The 6,699-nt window shown below is 40.8% G+C and overlaps 1 protein-coding gene across 5 annotated transcripts in view; it reads left to right on the top strand.

Moving 5' to 3' along the window:
• Nucleotides 1-2,513: 2,513 nt before the first annotated feature.
• ZNF280C (zinc finger protein 280C) overlaps nt 2,514-6,699 on the top strand; it is a 67,285-nt gene continuing 63,099 nt past the window's right edge. For all 5 annotated transcript variants that reach the window (XR_006695044.2, XM_005594562.5, XM_005594561.5 and 2 more), the window contains exon 1: nt 2,514-2,650. The gene's annotated coding sequence lies outside the window, so the exon portion shown is untranslated. The remainder of the gene's footprint in view (nt 2,651-6,699) is intronic.

Raw genomic sequence — 6,699 nt, 5'->3', positions numbered from 1 at the left:
TGTATGTTTGCATTTATATGTGATATCCAGAACAGGCAAATCCAGAGATACAAAAAGTTAATTAATGATTGGTGGGAGGATACAAATAGGAAGAAATTAGGAGTGGCTACTAATAGGTTTGCAGGTTTTTTGGTGGGAGGTAATGAAAATACTCTGGAATTAGATAGTGGTGATGGTTGCACAATACTGTAAGTATATATAAGAAATCACTCTATTGTACACTTCAAAATGGCAGATTTTTTTCATGTAAATCTGTCTCAATTTTTAAAATTGTCAGAAAAACCGGTACAGGAGTAAGCCCTCATTTACTGGAAATGCTGAAAAATAAAAAAGAACATACAGCCAGCTAGTCAAGAGAACCAATATAGAGTGGTTTTCTAGAAGCCTGGGTAAGAGTTTTAAGAATAGTTAAAAATCACCCAAACAACATCCCATGTGTTAATTCCATTCTCACCAGACATCCTTTTAATTATTGTTATTATTTAGCTTCTCAAATTTTCATCTTGATAGAAAATTTGCTGACCAGAATCTGCAGAGTCAACTGACCAGAGCCTGCTGGCCTTCTTGGCAGTATTTTTCATGAAAAAAAATAAGTTAGATTTAAATTTGGGTGTATAAGTGTTTTCTGGTCATCCTGCTGAGGCATTTTGACCATTCCTCCTCCTAATTTTAGGTCGGATGTGGACACTCATGACACTAGATATACCAAGAGAATTTGAGAGAAATTTTATTACTCTGGGGACTAGTGGGGGTAAGTGAGGAGGGGTGGGTGCTGCAAACAGGTCTGGGCTGGTTTGAGAGAGGCAGAGGAAGTTGGATGGGCCTTTATAGCATATTGGAAGTGGGACTGGTGAAAATGCCGCACAGGCTGCAGATTTGCAAGTTTTAAATTTCTCAGCTGCGCCAATTTTTGCTGCCAGTTTTAAATTTCCCGCCAATACCAAAGAAGGAGGCAGGCTGGAGAATTACAGGTTTTAAATTTCCTGCTAGAGCCAGAGGCAGAGTCATGCGGGCTGTAGACTTCCTAATGTTAAATCTGCTGGCATCAAAGGAAAAGGTGGCCGGACTTACTTATCACCCTGACTGGAAGCAGGGACCAACTATGCATGCCCCAAGATTTTGGGACTTTTCACTTTTTTGTTTATTTTGATTATTCTGTCTTCTCCTGTAAAGCTTACTTTCAGGGTCAGAAGCAAATAGCTGTATCAATAAGAAAGAAGAAACTAGCTCAAATAAAAAAAAAAACGATAGGATTCAGTGACTGGATTTATGTGTGTGTTATGTGAGTCACATGATATTTTCAGTCTGGGCAACTCTTAAGAGATGAATCGGGCCAGGCATTACGCCTGTAATCCCAGCACTTTGGGAGGCCAAAGCAAGGGGATCACCTGAGGTGGGGAGTTTCAGACTAGCCTGACCAACATGGAGAAACCCCGTCTCTACTGAAAATACAAAATTAGCAGGGTGTGGTGGTGCACGCCTGTAATCCCAGCTACTCAGGAGGCTGAGGCAGGAGAATCGTTTGAACCCGGGAGGCAGAAGTTGTGGTGAGCCGAGATCGCGCCATTGGACTCCGGCCCGGGCAACAAGAGCGAAACTCCGTCACAAAAAAAAAAAAAAAGAGAGAGAGAGATGAACCAGTACTGCTATAAACCTTGAAGAGAAAGTTGGGAGAAGAAACTTTTACAGTTCAAAGCAGTGTCTAGAAAATGTTTCTGTAAACAGTATTTTGGCAAGTGCTTTTCCTGTAAACGTATTTACAAGTTCCAGTGATTCTCCCGCCTCAGCCTCCCAAGTAGCTGGGATTACAGGCATGCACCACCACGCCCAGCTAATTTTGCATTTTTAGTAGAGATGGGGTTTCACTATGTTGGTCAGGCTGACTGGGCCTGACTGGGGTTCAGAGAAGGAGGAGGAAAAAGAGGAGGAGGAAAGGGAGGTGGTCTCGAACTCTTCACCCCAGGTGATCCACCCACCTCAGCCTCCCAAAGTTCTGGGATTACAGGCGTGAGCCACCGCACCCAGCCGTAAATGTATTTTTCCCTAGCATTTTTGTAACTGGTATAGGCATCCATACGGCAATTAGAAGTAACAGACAAGCAAAACCATATGTTTAAAACAAAACGTGGTGAAAATAACTTATATTTTCAGACGTGTTTCAAGTACAGTATTTCTAAAAAACTATATATATATATATTTTGTTTTTTAACTCGTGTCTTTAGCCCTCACACACAAGGAAGACCCGGAATTCATGTTTCTCTGTAGTCAGGTACAACGTGTTTTTTGGGATGACAATTCCAGGTTAAATAGAGGGTTTGCTTAGAAGAGCTGCATCCACGCTGGTCAATTGCACTTTCTCGGCTGCCGTCGACGGTAAGTAAAGTAGCTGCACATGTAAGTACCAGCCGTCCGTGGTCGGTTAGAAAAGGCCCCGGATGTTCAGGGGGTGGAGTCGGCGTCTACCCATGAAGCAGCGCGCGCAGTTATATACTCCTGCCCCCGGCTGAGGCGCCGGTTCCGCGCTGGAAGTCTCTGCGGGAGTCGCTGTTGCTGAGGCTGTCGCCCGAGGTTTTCGCGCTCCTCCCTTTCCTCCTCCTCTTTCTCCTCCTCCTTATCCGAACCCCAGTCAGGCCGATCTGCTCTGCTCTCGGTAAGCGGCCCCCGCCCCCGTCTGTGCCGCGCGGAAGCAGGCTGCAGCTCTCCCGCGCGGCCGAGGCAGCCTTCCCCAGAGGGCGGTTCTGAGGGCGGCGGGCTGAGGGTCTCTATGCCGGTGCGGATCGACGGGGGTGCGGGGGAGGGGACAGGCTTGGCGGCGTGGTAGCTGGTGGGCCACCATCTTGCGCCAGGCCCTGAAGGGGGAGGGTTTTCTGGAGGTAGAGCCTGGCGGCCCGCGGCGGGCAGTGGTTTCGCGGGCCGCGGCAGCTGCGGCAGCCTTCTCACCTCCTGAGTCCTACCGGTCTGTTTCCAACCCGGTTTGGGCTTTTCTTTCTGGAGGCAACTCCCTTTCGTCTTTTGTACGTTTGATACTGATGTTTGACGGAGACCCGCCCACCCTCAAGTCTCTTCAATCAAACGAAGAGAGACTTGAAGGGATTCCGAACTTTCAGGCGTCAGAGATCCTGTGACCCCTTCTTTCTGCCCAGGTTCCCCCCACACAGGACCGGTCATTCCATGCCCACAACCTTGTTCTGGCCAAGGGGACTTGCCTTCTCTGTCACAGAAATCGTGCCCCATTCCGTTATTGTCTAAGGATAAGAGCCCTGAGGAGAAACGTGGAGTTAAATACACTATATTCTAACTAGGAGGTTTGCAGGTTTCCCTTAAAGAGATGGAAAAAATTATGCTGAGGTATACTCCTGCTGTAGAGATGGAAGGAGTTCCTCTCAACTTCTGTCAGGTTTTAATGCTTTTTAAGGAGAAATTCGAGAGGAAAATGTCAAGTGAACCAGCTTCTGCAAGCATGGGAGACCTTCATCCAAGGGATTCTCTTTGTTTGGAAAGATTTGTTAGTTTTGTGGAGTTTTTTAAATCTGCGACCTTACATTTTTTTTTTTTTTTTTACTATTGTTTTCAGGTTTGCACTATGAGTTGTAATGTCTTTTACTGCCCCTAACATAAAATTGAAACCTAGAAGTAGAGTTTTAAACTGCAAAAGTCTCCTCTTAGTATTTGTGAGGTATCCTGGTTTGGGGGTTACCGTGCAAACTTATCTCGTTAAGCAGAAACTTTACTGAGCCTACAAAGGCACTGCTTTGCTTGTACAATTAGGGCTGTGTACCTTTGATGTTTCTATAGCAGCGCAAATTCCATTATAATCGTATCTTGCATTTGTATATTTCATTGGTAGCACCCCTTTTGAGATGGGCTGTAGGGTATTGGTAGAACTGTTTGAAGATGAGGAAACAGCCTCGAGGACAGAACTTTACCGAGGTCATGTCCCTAGGAAGTGATGGAACCAATTCTTAAACCTAGGCTTTCTGACCTTCATCTGATGTTCAATTTGCTATATTATGTCTCACTTTTTGTGAGAGTGAGGTGGTCACGGAGAATAAGCAAGGAGGCTCACTTAAAAATTTGAAGAAGTATTATTCAATTCCCTTTTCCTTTATATTTTTAAGGCTTCATTTTTTCTCAACTTTTTAATACTTTAATATTATTTCTAAGCATGTTGAAGAGTTGAAGAATATCCTATTGAAAAAGTTCTTAGGTTGAATAACTCCAAGTCTCAGCTACTTGGTTTTCAGTGAGTTTGTCTTAGGTAATGATTCAAAAAGATTTGATTTCCTCAGTAATTTTTTTTTTTTTTTTTTTTTTTTTTTGGAGACGGAGTCTCGCACTGTCCCCCGGGCTGGAGTGCAGTGGCGCGATCTCAGCTCACTGCAACCTCTGCCTTCCGGGTTCAACCGATTCTCCTACCTCAGCCTCCAGAGTAGCTGGAGTTACAGGCGCCTGCCACCACGCCCGGCTAATTTTTGTAATTTTAGTAGAGATGGGGTTTCACTATGTTGACCAGGCTGGTCTGGAACGCCTGACCTCGTGATCCACCCACCTCGGCCTCCCAAAGTGCTGGGATTACAGGAGTGAGCCACCGAGCCCAGCCTTCCTCAGTAATTTGAATCAAATATGTTTGTCTAGATTTTTCTTCCCAGTGCTCTGCACAATCAGAGAAACATCACTAGGAATGAACTGTAGAAATGACCCCTAAAGTATAGTGTTCGTCTAGACTTTATTCTTTCGCTGCAAAGTAGTTTTCTTTTAAGGAGTGTATTTTTTTTCATTTTTTTGTTTCCTTTTTAATTTTTTATTGGCAAATGATAATTGCGTGTATTTATGGGGTACAATGTGATGTTTTGATACGTATACATTATTGAAAGAGGCTAACATAGCCATCATCTTACCAACTTACCATTTTGTTATGAGAATGTTAAAAATCTATTTTAGCAATTTTGAAATATACCATACATTATTAGTATTAGCTGTGGTCACTTTGTAGTGCAATAGATAGCTAAAACTTATTCCTCCAGTCTAATTGAACTTTGTACTCTTGGATCAACATCTTTTCCCCATCTGTCCCACCCCCGAACTCCCAAGCCTCTGGTAACCATCTTTCTACTCAATGTTTCTACCAGATAAAGTTGTTTAGATTCCACATGTAAGTGAGATCATACAGTATTTTTCCCCAGAGACTGATAAGAGAATCCAGCTGCTTTTTATTAAGATAAATATTAAAGACATTTGCAAAAATGTAAATCCATGTTACTCTTCTCATTAGATTTCTTTTTTAAAAGTTATTAAAAGTATTTTTATTAACTTGTAATGGGCTTATAAATATTTTAAATAAAAACATTTGAAATCTGTCTCAGTTTTAATTTCTAATATGGGAAATATCAACACATACTGTCCATATAAACATAAAGCTCATTGGGGTTCTCATTAAGTTTTAAGTGAAAAGAAATCCTGGGACAAAAGGTTTTGAGAACTACTGATGTGATGCAATTTATTTATGATATGATTTTAATTGAGCTCTTTATGTGAACTAGATTTGTTTTAAGTGCTTGTACTCATCAACTTACGGTATGACTTCAGGTAAAGAAGGAGAAGTTGAGAAAAATAGTGCAAAGTACTGTTCAATAATATTTCCTGTGCTTTATTAAATGTTCACACTAGCGCTGCAAGGAAGATATTACTGTTTTCGTTTTACAGATAGAAAAACTAAGGCTTACAGAGGTTGATTATACTTCTTATAGATTTGGCAGCCAGGAAGTGGTAGACCAGAAATTCCCACTCAGGTTTTCAGCTCCTGTGTCCAGTGTTCCCATCAGTGCACTTACTTGACATTTTCCCTGGTGGATAAGTTTTACTCCTATAAAAAGCAAATTAATTAATAATACATACTTCTTGAGGTTACTTTAGGAATTAGTGACTATAGAATATCTTATGAAACTTACATAAAGTATTTACATAGTGGCTTCCAAAGGCCAGTAATTGTACATTCGTCTTTTCCCCATGTTATATCTTTTACATAGGAATTATAATAAAAGACTATGCCTATAAAGTCTTTACCCTGAATATAATACAAAACTTATTTGTAGAAGTATATTTTATTATAGTGCCCTATCCCAAAGCTGACATAAAATGTTTTAAAATATAGGCAAACTTTGCAAAGTATTATGCTAGTGAGTTTTAAATCTTAGTGTAAACCAGCTATTTTCTACAAATAGATGAAGTATGAAAATTAACAGAGACAAAAGTTGAAAACAAATAAATTAGGATAAAAATAATAAAGTTATTAAATGTCTTCTCAAAATATACCTGGACTTATGTGTTCAGCCTTTCAGAAAAAAAGATAATTTGCATAGTATAAAAACTTGGACAAAGAAAAGGTGAAGAGCCTCTATTTTCTTTCTGAATTGTATGTAATTTGTTCCCAAAACCTACTTTGAAAGTTTCCATCGTTTAAATGCCAGCGAAATTGTCTAAGGAACCAAGATATAATCCAGTTTTCTTGGATTTCAGTACTATACCAATTCTTGTTATAAAAAAAAAATTTCACAGACACCCCTGAACTTAAAATGTTTGAAACATTCTCAGAGTTCTTACATAACCATAAAACAAAGCCGTCAAGTGAAACTACAAAATCATTGCCATTTGAATCAGTTTTCATATATTGAATATGTATTTTGCTGAGTCACTGCCTAC

Source organism: Macaca fascicularis, chromosome X, assembly GCF_037993035.2.
Source record: "Macaca fascicularis isolate 582-1 chromosome X, T2T-MFA8v1.1".
Taxonomy (NCBI): domain Eukaryota; kingdom Metazoa; phylum Chordata; class Mammalia; order Primates; family Cercopithecidae; genus Macaca; species Macaca fascicularis.
Note: the sequence above shows the minus strand (reverse complement) of the source record. Positions and strands in the feature narration are given on the sequence as shown.